This window comes from Syngnathus scovelli, unplaced genomic scaffold (assembly GCF_024217435.2).
Source record: "Syngnathus scovelli strain Florida unplaced genomic scaffold, RoL_Ssco_1.2 HiC_scaffold_344, whole genome shotgun sequence".
Taxonomy (NCBI): domain Eukaryota; kingdom Metazoa; phylum Chordata; class Actinopteri; order Syngnathiformes; family Syngnathidae; genus Syngnathus; species Syngnathus scovelli.
In genome coordinates this window covers 17,501-29,838 of record NW_026061438.1, presented here as the reverse complement: position 1 = coordinate 29,838, position 12,338 = coordinate 17,501, and positions in this window count along the sequence as shown.

The following is a 12,338-nucleotide window of genomic DNA, read 5'->3' as shown; positions in this document are numbered from 1 at the left end:
AAATAAACAGTTCTGCACATACGTGCCGACTATATTTTGCGAAAGGGGGGTAAAGTGATGAGTACACTAAGTGGGGGGACCAAGTACATAAAGCCTACCCCTGGTACCTCAGAGAGGCCGAATTGACACATTTTGTGTCCGACCGCGGGAACCAGCCGAGGCGGACGCTTTTCGGCGCAAGAGCCGTTGGCACTTAGAAAATATTCGTTAATCTTGAACGGACCTCCAGGGGAAGAGGCCGAATTTTCACTTGTTCTGGCCGACATCGGGAACCAGCCGAGTCGGACGCTTTACGGCGGAGCAGCCGTTGGCACTTAGGAAATATTCGTTAATCTTGAACGGACCTCCAGGGGAAGAGGCCGAATTTTCACTTGTTCTGGCCGACATCGGGAACCAGCCGAGTCGGACGCTTTACGGCGGAGCAGCCGTTGGCACTTAGAAAATATTCGTTAAACTTCAACTGACCTCCAGGGGAAGAGGCCGAATTTCCACTTGTTCTGGCCGACATCGGGAACCAGCCGAGTCGGACGCTTTACGGCGGAAGAGCCGATGGCACTTAGAAAATATTCGTTAAACTTGACAGGACCTCCAGGGGAAGAGGCCGAATTTTCGCTCGTTCAGGCCGACCGGAGGAACCGGCCGAGTCGGACACCTTACGGCGGAAGAGCCGATGGCACTTAGAAAATATTCGCCAAAATGTTCCGGACCTCCAGGGGAAGAGGCCGAATTTTCACTTGTTCAGGCCGACCGGAGGAACCGGCCGAGTCGGACACCTTACGGCGGAAGAGCCGATGGCACTTAGAAAATATTCGTTAAACTTGACAGGACCTCCAGGGGAAGAGGCCGAATTTTCGCTCGTTCAGGCCGACCGGAGGAACCGGCCGAGTCGGACACCTTACGGCGGAAGAGCCGATGGCACTTAGAAAATATTCGCCAAAATGTTCCGGACCTCCAGGGGAAGAGGCCGAATTTTCACTTGTTCAGGCCGACCGGAGGAACCAGCCGGGTCGGACACGTAACGGCGGAAGAGCCGATGGCACTTAGAAAATATTCGTTAAACTTGACAGGACCTCCAGGGGAAGAGGCCGAATTTTCGCTCGTTCGGGCCGACCGGAGGAACCGGCCGGGTCGGACACGTTACGGCGGAACAGCCGTTGGCACTTAGAAAATATTCGTCAAAGTCGTCCGGACCTCCAGGGGAAGAGGCCGAATTTTCGCTCGTTCGGGCCGACCGGAGGAACCAGCCGGGTCGGACACTTTACGGCGCAACAGCCGTTCGCACTTAGAAAATATTCGCCAAAGTCGTCCGGACCTCCAGGGGAAGAGGCCGAATTTTCGCTTGTTCAAGCCGACCGGAGGAACCAGCCGGGTCGGGAACGTTACGGCGCAACAGCCGTTGGCACTTTGAAAATATTCGCCAAAATGTTCCGGACCTCCAGGGGAAGAGGCCGAATTTTCGCTCGTTCGGGCCGACCGGAGGAACCAGCCGGGTCGGACACGTTACGGCGCAACAGCCGTTCGCACTTAGAAAATATTCGCCAAAGTCGTCCGGACCTCCAGGGGAAGAGGCCGAATTTTCGCTCGTTCGGGCCGACCGGAGGAACCAGCCGGGTCGGACACGTTACGGCGCAACAGCCGTTGGCACTTTGAAAATATTCGCCAAAATGTTCCGGACCTCCAGGGGAAGAGGCCGAATTTTCGCTCGTTCGGGCCGACCGGAGGAACCGGCCGGGTCGGACACTTTACGGCGCAACAGCCGTTCGCACTTAGAAAATATTCGCCAAAATGTTCCGGACCTCCAGGGGAAGAGGCCGAATTTTCGCTCGTTCGGGCCGACCGGAGGAACCGGCCGGGTCGGACACGTTACGGCGGAACAGCCGTTGGCACTTAGAAAATATTCGTCAAAGTCGTCCGGACCTCCAGGGGAAGAGGCCGAATTTTCGCTCGTTCGGGCCGACCGGAGGAACCAGCCGGGTCGGACACTTTACGGCGCAACAGCCGTTCGCACTTAGAAAATATTCGCCAAAATGTTCCGGACCTCCAGGGGAAGAGGCCGAATTTTCGCTCGTTCGGGCCGACCGGAGGAACCGGCCGGGTCGGACACGTTACGGCGGAACAGCCGTTGGCACTTAGAAAATATTCGTCAAAGTCGTCCGGACCTCCAGGGGAAGAGGCCGAATTTTCGCTCGTTCGGGCCGACCGGAGGAACCAGCCGGGTCGGACACGTTACGGTGCAACAGCCGTTCGCACTTAGAAAATATTCGCCAAAGTCGTCCGGACCTCCAGGGGAAGAGGCCGAATTTTCGCTCGTTCGGGACGACCGGAGGAACCAGCCGGGTCGGACACGTTACGGCGCAACAGCCGTTCGCACTTAGAAAATATTCGCCAAAGTCGTCCGGACCTCCAGGGGGAAGAGGCCGAATTTTCGCTTGTTCGGGCCGACCGGAGGAACCAGCCGGGTCGGACACGTTACGGCGCAACAGCCGTTGGCACTTTGAAAATATTCGCCAAAATGTTCCGGACCTCCAGGGGAAGAGGCCGAATTTTCGCTCGTTCGGGCCGACCGGAGGAACCAGCCGGGTCGGACACGTTACGGCGCAACAGCCGTTGGCACTTAGAAAATATTCGTTAAACTTCACAGGACCTCCAGGGGAAGAGGCCGAATTTTCGCTCGTTCGGGCCGACCGGAGGAACCAGCCGGGTCGGACACGTTACGGCGCAACAGCCGTTGGCACTTTGAAAATATTCGCCAAAGTCGTCCGGACCTCCAGGGGAAGAGGCCGAATTTTCGCTCGTTCGGGCCGACCGGAGGAACCAGCCGGGTCGGACACTTTACGGCGGAGCAGCCGTTGGCACTTTGAAAATATTCGCCAAAATGTTCCGGACCTCCAGGGGAAGAGGCCGAATTTTCGCTCGTTCGGGCCGACCGGAGGAACCGGCCGGGTCGGACACTTTACGGCGCAACAGCCGTTCGCACTTAGAAAATATTCGCCAAAATGTTCCGGACCTCCAGGGGAAGAGGCCGAATTTTCGCTCGTTCGGGCCGACCGGAGGAACCAGCCGGGTCGGACACGTTACGGCGCAACAGCCGTTCGCACTTAGAAAATATTCGCCAAAGTCGTCCGGACCTCCAGGGGAAGAGGCCGAATTTTCGCTTGTTCAAGCCGACCGGAGGAACCAGCCGGGTCGGACACGTTACGGCGCAACAGCCGTTGGCACTTTGAAAATATTCGCCAAAATGTTCCGGACCTCCAGGGGAAGAGGCCGAATTTTCGCTCGTTCGGGCCGACCGGAGGAACCAGCCGGGTCGGACACGTTACGGCGCAACAGCCGTTCGCACTTAGAAAATATTCGCCAAAGTCGTCCGGACCTCCAGGGGAAGAGGCCGAATTTTCGCTCGTTCGGGCCGACCGGAGGAACCAGCCGGGTCGGACACGTTACGGCGCAACAGCCGTTGGCACTTTGAAAATATTCGCCAAAATGTTCCGGACCTCCAGGGGAAGAGGCCGAATTTTCGCTCGTTCGGGCCGACCGGAGGAACCGGCCGGGTCGGACACTTTACGGCGCAACAGCCGTTCGCACTTAGAAAATATTCGCCAAAATGTTCCGGACCTCCAGGGGAAGAGGCCGAATTTTCGCTCGTTCGGGCCGACCGGAGGAACCGGCCGGGTCGGACACGTTACGGCGGAACAGCCGTTGGCACTTAGAAAATATTCGTCAAAGTCGTCCGGACCTCCAGGGGAAGAGGCCGAATTTTCGCTCGTTCGGGCCGACCGGAGGAACCAGCCGGGTCGGACACTTTACGGCGCAACAGCCGTTCGCACTTAGAAAATATTCGCCAAAATGTTCCGGACCTCCAGGGGAAGAGGCCGAATTTTCGCTCGTTCGGGCCGACCGGAGGAACCGGCCGGGTCGGACACGTTACGGCGGAACAGCCGTTGGCACTTAGAAAATATTCGTCAAAGTCGTCCGGACCTCCAGGGGAAGAGGCCGAATTTTCGCTCGTTCGGGCCGACCGGAGGAACCAGCCGGGTCGGACACGTTACGGTGCAACAGCCGTTCGCACTTAGAAAATATTCGCCAAAGTCGTCCGGACCTCCAGGGGAAGAGGCCGAATTTTCGCTCGTTCGGGACGACCGGAGGAACCAGCCGGGTCGGACACGTTACGGCGCAACAGCCGTTCGCACTTAGAAAATATTCGCCAAAGTCGTCCGGACCTCCAGGGGGAAGAGGCCGAATTTTCGCTTGTTCGGGCCGACCGGAGGAACCAGCCGGGTCGGACACGTTACGGCGCAACAGCCGTTGGCACTTAGGAAATATTCGCCAAAATGTTCCGGACCTCCAGGGGAAGAGGCCGAATTTTCGCTCGTTCGGGCCGACCGGAGGAACCAGCCGGGTCGGACACTTTACGGCGCAACAGCCGTTCGCACTTAGAAAATATTCGCCAAAGTCGTCCGGACCTCCAGGGGAAGAGGCCGAATTTTCGCTCGTTCGGGCCGACCGGAGGAACCAGCCGGGTCGGACACTTTACGGCGGAACAGCCGTTGGCACTTTGAAAATATTCGCCAAAATGTTCCGGACCTCCAGGGGAAGAGGCCGAATTTTCGCTCGTTCGGGCCGACCGGAGGAACCAGCCGGGTCGGACACCTTACGGCGCAACAGCCGTTGGCACTTTGAAAATATTCGTCAAAATGTTCCTGACCTCCAGGGGAAGAGGCCGAATTTTCGCTCGTTCGGGCCGACCGGAGGAACCAGCCGGGTCGGACACGTTACGGCGCAACAGCCGTTCGCACTTAGAAAATATTCGCCAAAGTCGTCCGGACCTCCAGGGGAAGAGGCCGAATTTTCGCTCGTTCGGGCCGACCGGAGGAACCAGCCGGGTCGGACACGTTACGGCGGAACAGCCGTTGGCACTTAGAAAATATTCGTTAAACTTCACAGGACCTCCAGGGGAAGAGGCCGAATTTTCGCTCGTTCGGGCCGACCGGAGGAACCAGCCGGGTCGGACACTTTACGGCGGAACAGCCGTTGGCACTTTGAAAATATTCGCCAAAATGTTCCGGACCTCCAGGGGAAGAGGCCGAATTTTCGCTCGTTCGGGCCGACATGGAGAACCAGCCGAGGCGGACACTTTACGGCGGTTGAGCCGTTGGCACTTAGAAATTATTCAGACTTCCATCAAACACACATCGGCCTTTTGCCGTCACTGCCCGGGATGGGCACCGTGGTAGCTCGGACAGTTCGTGTGACAGCTTCCGCTGGCACTTAGAAAATTTTTAAAATGAAAATAAACAGTTCTGCACATACGTGCCGACTATATTTTGCGAAAGGGGGGTAAAGTGATGAGTACACTAACTGGGGGGACCAAGTACATAAAGCCTACCCCTGGTACCTCAGAGAGGCCGAATTTTCGAATTCTGAGGCCGAGCTGGGGAACCAGACGAGGCGGACACTTTTCCGAGCGAGAGCCGATGGCACTTAGAAAATTTTCGGCTAAGTCGGCAGGACTTCCAGAGCGAGAGGCCGAATATTCGTCATCTGTGGCCGACCGGGGAACCAGCGGAGGCGGATAGGCGGTCACGGAGGTCCCGCCGGCTGGTCCGCGGGCCATTTTGGGTCCCGTAATTTAGCGGTCGCGGTCCGGAATCCACGCCGACCGGGGAACCAGCGGAGGCGGATAGGCGGTCACGGAGGTCCCGCCGGCTGGTCCGCGGGCCAATTTGGGTCCCGTAATTTAGCGGTCGCGGTCCGGAATCCACGCCGACCGGGGAACCAGCGGAGGCGGATAGGCGGTCACGGAGGTCCCGCCGGCTGGTCCGCGGGCCATTTTGGGTCCCGTAATTTAGCGGTCGCGGTCCGGAATCCACGCCGACCGGGGAACCAGCGGAGGCGGATAGGCGGTCACGGAGGTCCCGCCGGCTGGTCCGCGGGCCAATTTGGGTCCCGTAATTTAGCGGTCGCGGCCCGGAATTCGCGCCGGCCGGGGAACCAGCGCGGGCGGATAGGCGGTCACGGAGGTCCCGCCGGCTGGTCCGCGGGGGGAACTGCGCCCTCTGGCGGACACGCCATTGTAAATGAATGGGGTTTGGCACTTAGTGCATTTTTCGCCGAAGCCGACGAGCGCTCCGGGCGAGGAGGCCGGATTCTCGCCATCCGTGGCCGGCCGGGGAACCGGCCAAGGCGGATAGGCGGTCACGGGGGTCCCGCCGGCTGGTCCGCGGGCCAATTGGGGTCCCGTAAGTTAGCGGTCGCGGCCCGGAATCCGCGCCGGCCAGCAGCCACCGGGAGGCGGGTAGGCTGTCACGGAGGTCCCGCCAGCTGGTCCGCGGGCCAATTAGGGTCCCGTAAGTGAGCGGTCGCGGCCCGGAATCCACGCCGGCCAGCAGCCACCGCCAGGCGGGTAGGCTGTCACGGAGGTCCCGCCAGCTGGTCCGCGGGCCATTTAGGGTCCCGTAAGTTAGCGGTCGCGGCCCGGAATGCACGCCGGCCAGCAGCCACCGGCAGGCGGATAGGCGGTCACGGAGGTCCCGCCGGCCGGTCCGCTGGCCAATTACCTCCAGCCGAGCGGATATGAACTTTATTAGCACCTTCTACGAGATGGCGGAGCCTTATTCGACAACCAGCACCTCGGCTTAGCATTTTCCACGGCCCGCTGATCTTCCAGAAGACGTCCAGCCGGTTTCCTCCTCACATTTTAAGCCGGCCGAGGCTTCCGGCACCCCGGCTAAGCTTTCTCCACGGCCCGCTGAGCTTCCGAGGGACCTCCAGCCGGTTCTCCCGGTGCCTCGCGCCTCGCTTTGTGAGCCGGCCGAGGCTTCCAGCACCCCGGCTAAGCTTTCTCCACGGCCCGCTGAGCTTCCAGGGGACCTGCAGCCGGTTCTCCCGGTGCCTCGCGCCTCGCTTTGTGAGCCGGCCGAGGCTTCCAGCACCCCGGCTAAGCTTTCTCCACGGCCCGCTGAGCTTCCGAGGGACCTCCAGCCGGTTCTCCCGGTGCCTCCCGCCTCGCTTTGTGAGCCGGCCGAGGCTTCCAGCACCTCGGCCGAGCGTTTCCCACGGCCCGCTGAGCTTCCAGGGGACCTCCAGCCGGTTCTCCCGGTGCCTCGCGCCTCGCTTTGCGAGCCGGCCGAGGCTTCCAGCACCTCGGCTGAGCGTTTTCGGCGGCCCGTTGCTCTCCCGGAGGTCGCAACGGGGAGTTACCTCCCTCTCGCGGACACGGCGAGTAAATACACCGCCTCTCGCACTTGGCGCACACTCACTCGCATTGCTACGCCTCCCGTGGCACTTTAAGCGGCCGAACGGCGGGAGTAACTGCGACTCTCCTAAGGTAGGCTCACTTGACTATTTATTTATGTATTTATTTATTTTTGACGGTTCGCGGAGGCGATGACGCTCCGCGCGGGTAAACGGCGGGAGTAACTGTGACTCTCTTAAGGTAGGCTCACTTGACATTTATTTATTCATGTATTTATTTATTTTTGACGGTTCGCGGAGGCGATGACGCTCCGCGCGGGTAAACGGCGGGAGTAACTGTGACTCTCTTAAGGTAGGCTCACTTGACATTTATTTTGGCGGTTCGCGGAGGCGACCGGCACCGCCGGGAGGCCGTGCGCGCGCGCGCAGAGCGGCCGAATAACGCTCCGCCGGCCCCGGGTGATTACCGAGAGGCTCCCCGGCCTCGCGGAGCTCCGACGCTCCTCCGCGGGACCTCCGGCGGCCGGCGCGCTCGCGCACCACCCCCCGGCACCGCCGGGAGGCCGTGCGCGCGCGCGCAGAGCGGCCGAATAACGCTCCGCCGGCCCCGGGTGATTACCGAGAGGCTCCCCGGCCTCGCGGAGCTCCGACGCTCCTCCGCGGGACCTCCGGCGGCCGGCGCGCTCGCGCACCACCCCCCGGCACCGCCGGGAGGCCGTGCGCGCGCGCGCAGAGCGGCCGAATAACGCTCCGCCGGCCCCGGGTGATTACCGAGAGGCTCCCCGGCCTCGCGGAGCTCCGACGCTCCTCCGCGGGACCTCCGGCGGCCGGCGCGCTCGCGCACCACCCCCCGGCACCGCCGGGAGGCCGTGCGCGCGCGCGCAGAGCGGCCGAATAACGCTCCGCCGGCCCCGGGTGATTACCGAGAGGCTCCCCGGCCTCGCGGAGCTCCGACGCTCCTCCGCGGGACCTCCGGCGGCCGGCGCGCTCGCGCACCACCCCCCGGCACCGCCGGGAGGCCGTGCGCGCGCGCGCAGAGCGGCCGAATAACGCTCCGCCGGCCCCGGGTGATTACCGAGAGGCTCCCCGGCCTCGCGGAGCTCCGACGCTCCTCCGCGGGACCTCCGGCGGCCGAAAATAGCTCCAAGCCCAGCGGATCGGCTGCTTGGAAGCACCGCGCCGTCCGGCTCCACCTGGTACCTCGCACGGCTCTCATCTCCCCCCCGCACGGACTTCCGAGCGCTCGGGGAGACGCTCGGAAGCTGCCCGTGCCGTCGCGGCGGGGAATTGCCTCCCTCTGGCGGACGCGGCGAGTAAAAACACCACCTCTCGCACTTTGCGCACACTTACTTGCGTGGGTCCGCTTCCGATGACACTTTGAGCGGCCGAACGGCGGGAGTAACTACGACTCTCTTAAGGTAGGCTCACTTGACATTTATTCATGTATTTATTTATTTTTGACGGTTCGCGGAGGCGATGACGCTCCGCGCGGGTAAACGGCGGGAGTAGCTGTGACTCTCTTAAGGTAGCCTGACTCGACGTCTTTTTCAACGGTGGCTGGAGGACCCAGGCGGTTCTCGGGGGTGCGTCGCTCCTCACTTTTGACGCCCGAGGAGGCTCCCGGCACCTCGGCTACGCGTTTTCGGCGGCCCGCTGAGCTTCCAGAAGACCTCCAGCCGGTTCTCCCGGTGCTTTCCTCCTCACGTTTTAAGCCGGCCGAGGCTTCCGGCACCCCGGCTGAGCTTTTTTCCCACGGCCCGCTGAGCTTCCAGGGGACCTCCGGCCGGTTCTCCGCGCGCTTTCCTCCTCACTTTTAAGCCGGCCGAGGCTTCCGGCACCCCGGCCAAGCGTTTCCCACGTCCCGCTGAGCTTCCAGGGGACCTCCGGCCGGTTCTCCGCGCGCCCCCCTCCTAACTCGGCTCCCGGCACCCCGGCTAAGCGATTTGAACGGCCCGCTGATCTCCCGGAGGTCGCAACGGGGAATTGCCTCCCTCTCGCGGACACGGCGCGTAAATGCACCGCCTCTCGCACTTGGCGCACACTCACTCGCATCGCTACGCCTCCCGTGGCACTTTAAGCGACCGGGACCACCGCGAGCGCGGGCGATGACTAAGAGGCTCCCCGGCCGGCCTCGCGGAGCTCCGACGCTCCCCCGCGGGACTTCCGGCGGCCGGCCGGAGCCTCGGCACGGCTGCCGCACTCCCTAATAACACCCCGCGGACCCCCGCGAGCCGAACGCTCGCTGCCGCGGGCGACCCGTGCCAAGGCGGACGCGTGACGGCGCGGGAGCCCTCGGCACTATCTCACGGTCACGTATGTAGTCAAATCGTGTAAAATCACCGTTAGTTTATTCATAATATAGGTAATAATTAAATAAATATTAACATCGCGTATATTATTAATAAACACATGTATGTATTTATTTAATAATTAAATAAATATTAACATCGCGTATAATCATGCGCAATACTTCGTGGCCGACCGGGGAACCGGCGAAGGCGGACGCATCGCGGCGCGAGAGCCGTTGGCACTTTGGAAAAATAAATAAATAAATAAATAAATAAATAAATAATAATTCGCCGACCGGGCTCCGGGGGGAGAGGCCGATTTTTGGCCGTTCGTGGCCGACCGGGGAACCGGCGAAGGCGGACGCATCGCGGCGCGAGAGCCGTTGGCACTTTGGAAAAATAAATAAATAAATAAATAAATAAATAAATAAATAAATAAATAAATAATTCGCCGACCGGGCTCCGGGGCAAGAGGCCGAATTTTCGCTCGTTCGGGCCGACCGGGGAACCGGCGAAGGCGGACGCAGCGCGGCGCGAGAGCCGTTGGCACTTTGAAAAAAAAAAAAAAAAAAAAAAATTCGCCCACCGGGCTCCGGGGGAAGAGGCCGGCTTTTCGCCGTTCGCGGCCGACCGGGGAACCGGCGAAAGCGGACGCGCTCTCTAACGAGCCCCGCCGGCCGGAGGAAGTGCGCCCTCTGGCGGACACGCCGTTGTAAATGAATGGGGTTTGGCACTTAGTGCATTTTTCGCCCAAGTCGAAGCGCGCTCCGGGCGAGGAGGCCGGATTCTCGCCACCCGTGGCCGGCCGGGGAACCGGCCAAGGCGGACGCGCTCTCTAACGAGCCCCGCCGGCCGGAGGAAGTGCGCCCTCTGGCGGACACGCCGTTGTAAATGAATGGGGTTTGGCACTTGGTGCATTTTTCGCCCAAGTCGAAGCGCGCTCCGGGCGAGGAGGCCGGATTCTCGCCACCCGTGGCCGGCCGGGGAACCGGCGAAGGCGGATAGGCTTTCACGGAGGATCCGCCGGCTGGTCCGCGGGCCGATTAGGGTCCCGCGAGTGAGCGGTGGCGGTCCGGAATCCAGGCCGGCCAGGAGGCACCGCCAGGCGGATAGGCTTTCACGGAGGAGCCGCCGGCTGGTCCGCGGGCCGTTTAGGGTCCCGCGAGTGAGCGGTGGCGGTCCGGAATCCAGGCCGGCCAGGAGGCACCGCCAGGCGGATAGGCTTTCACGGAGGACCCGCCGGCTGGTCCGCGGGCCGTTTAGGGTCCCGCGAGTGAGCGGTCGCGGTCCGGAATCCAGGCCGGCCAGGAGGCACCGCCAGGCGGATAGGCTTTCACGGAGGACCCGCCGGCTGGTCCGCGGGCCGTTTAGGCTCCCGTAAGTTAGCGGTCGCGGTCCGGAATACAGGCCGTCCAGGAGGCACTGCCAGGCGGATACACTCTCTAACGAGCCCCGCCGGCTGGTCCGCCGGGGGAAGTGCGCCCTCTGGCGGACACGCCGTTGTAAATGAATGGGGTTTGGCACTTAGTGCATTTTTCGACCAGCGGCAACGCAGGCTGACGGCGCGGCCGCTTCCACGGGCCGGTACTACTCTACGGAGGCGCTAGCCGCCTCCGGTGGGGGCCGTGTGATCTCGCTGGATGCCCGAGGACCTTCCGCGAGGCCCGGCCGCAGCTTTTACGCGCGCCCGGTCCTATTACCTGGTGGAAGCTGGAGGCCGGGGCTCCGCAGCTCGCCGCCCGGGGACCTTCCGCGAGGCCCGGCCGCAGCTTTTACGCACCACCGCTGCTATTCTCTGGCTCCGGCTTCGTCCCGGAGGGTGCTTGGGGAACGGCGGCGCACACCGCGAACGGCCGGTGGCGGTCGGCTGGTGGCGGTCGGCTGGTGGCTGTCGGCTGGTGGCGGTCGGGGGTGGCGCTTGGGGATGGCGCTTGGGGATGGTGGCTGTCGGCTGGTGGCGGTCGGCTGGTGGCGGTCGGCTGGTGGCGGTCGGCTGGTGGCGGTCGGGGGTGGCGCTTGGGGATGGCGCTTGGGGATGGTGGCTGTCGGCTGGTGGCGGTCGGCTGGTGGCGGTCGGGGGGTGGCGGTCGGGGATGGCGCTTGGGGATGGTGGCTGTCGCCTTGTGGCGGTCGGCTGGTGGCGGTCGCCTTGTGGCGGTCGCCTTGTGGCGGTCGGGGATGGCGCTTGGGGATGGTGGCTGTCGCCTTGTGGCGGTCGGCTGGTGGCGGTCGCCTTGTGGCGGTCGCCTTGTGGCGGTCGGGGATGGCGCTTGGGGATGGTGGCTGTCGCCTTGTGGCGGTCGGCTGGTGGCGGTCGGCTGGTGGCGGTCGGGGGGTGGCGGTCGGGGATGGCGCTTGGGGATGGTGGCTGTCGCCTTGTGGCGGTCGGGGGGTGGCGGTCGGGGATGGCGCTTGGGGATGGTGGCTGTCGCCTTGTGGCGGTCGGCTGGTGGCGGTCGGCTGGTGGCGGTCGGCTGGTGGCGGTCGGGGGGTGGCGGTCGGGGGTGGCGCTTGGGGATGGTGGCTGTCGCCTTGTGGCGGTCGGCTGGTGGCGGTCGCCTTGTGGCGGTCGGGGGGCGGCGGTCGGGGGTGGCGCTTGGGGATGGTGGCTGTCGGCTGGTGGCGGTCGGCTGGTGGCGGTCGGCTGGTGGCGGTCGGCTGGTGGCGGTCGGGGGTGGCGCTTGGGGATGGCGCTTGGGGATGGTGGCTGTCGCCTTGTGGCGGTCGGCTGGTGGCGGTCGCCTTGTGGCGGTCGGGGATGGCGCTTGGGGATGGTGGCTGTCGCCTTGTGGCGGTCGCCTTGTGGCGGTCGCCTTGTGGCGGTCGGGGATGGCGCTTGGGGATGGTGGCTGTCGCCTT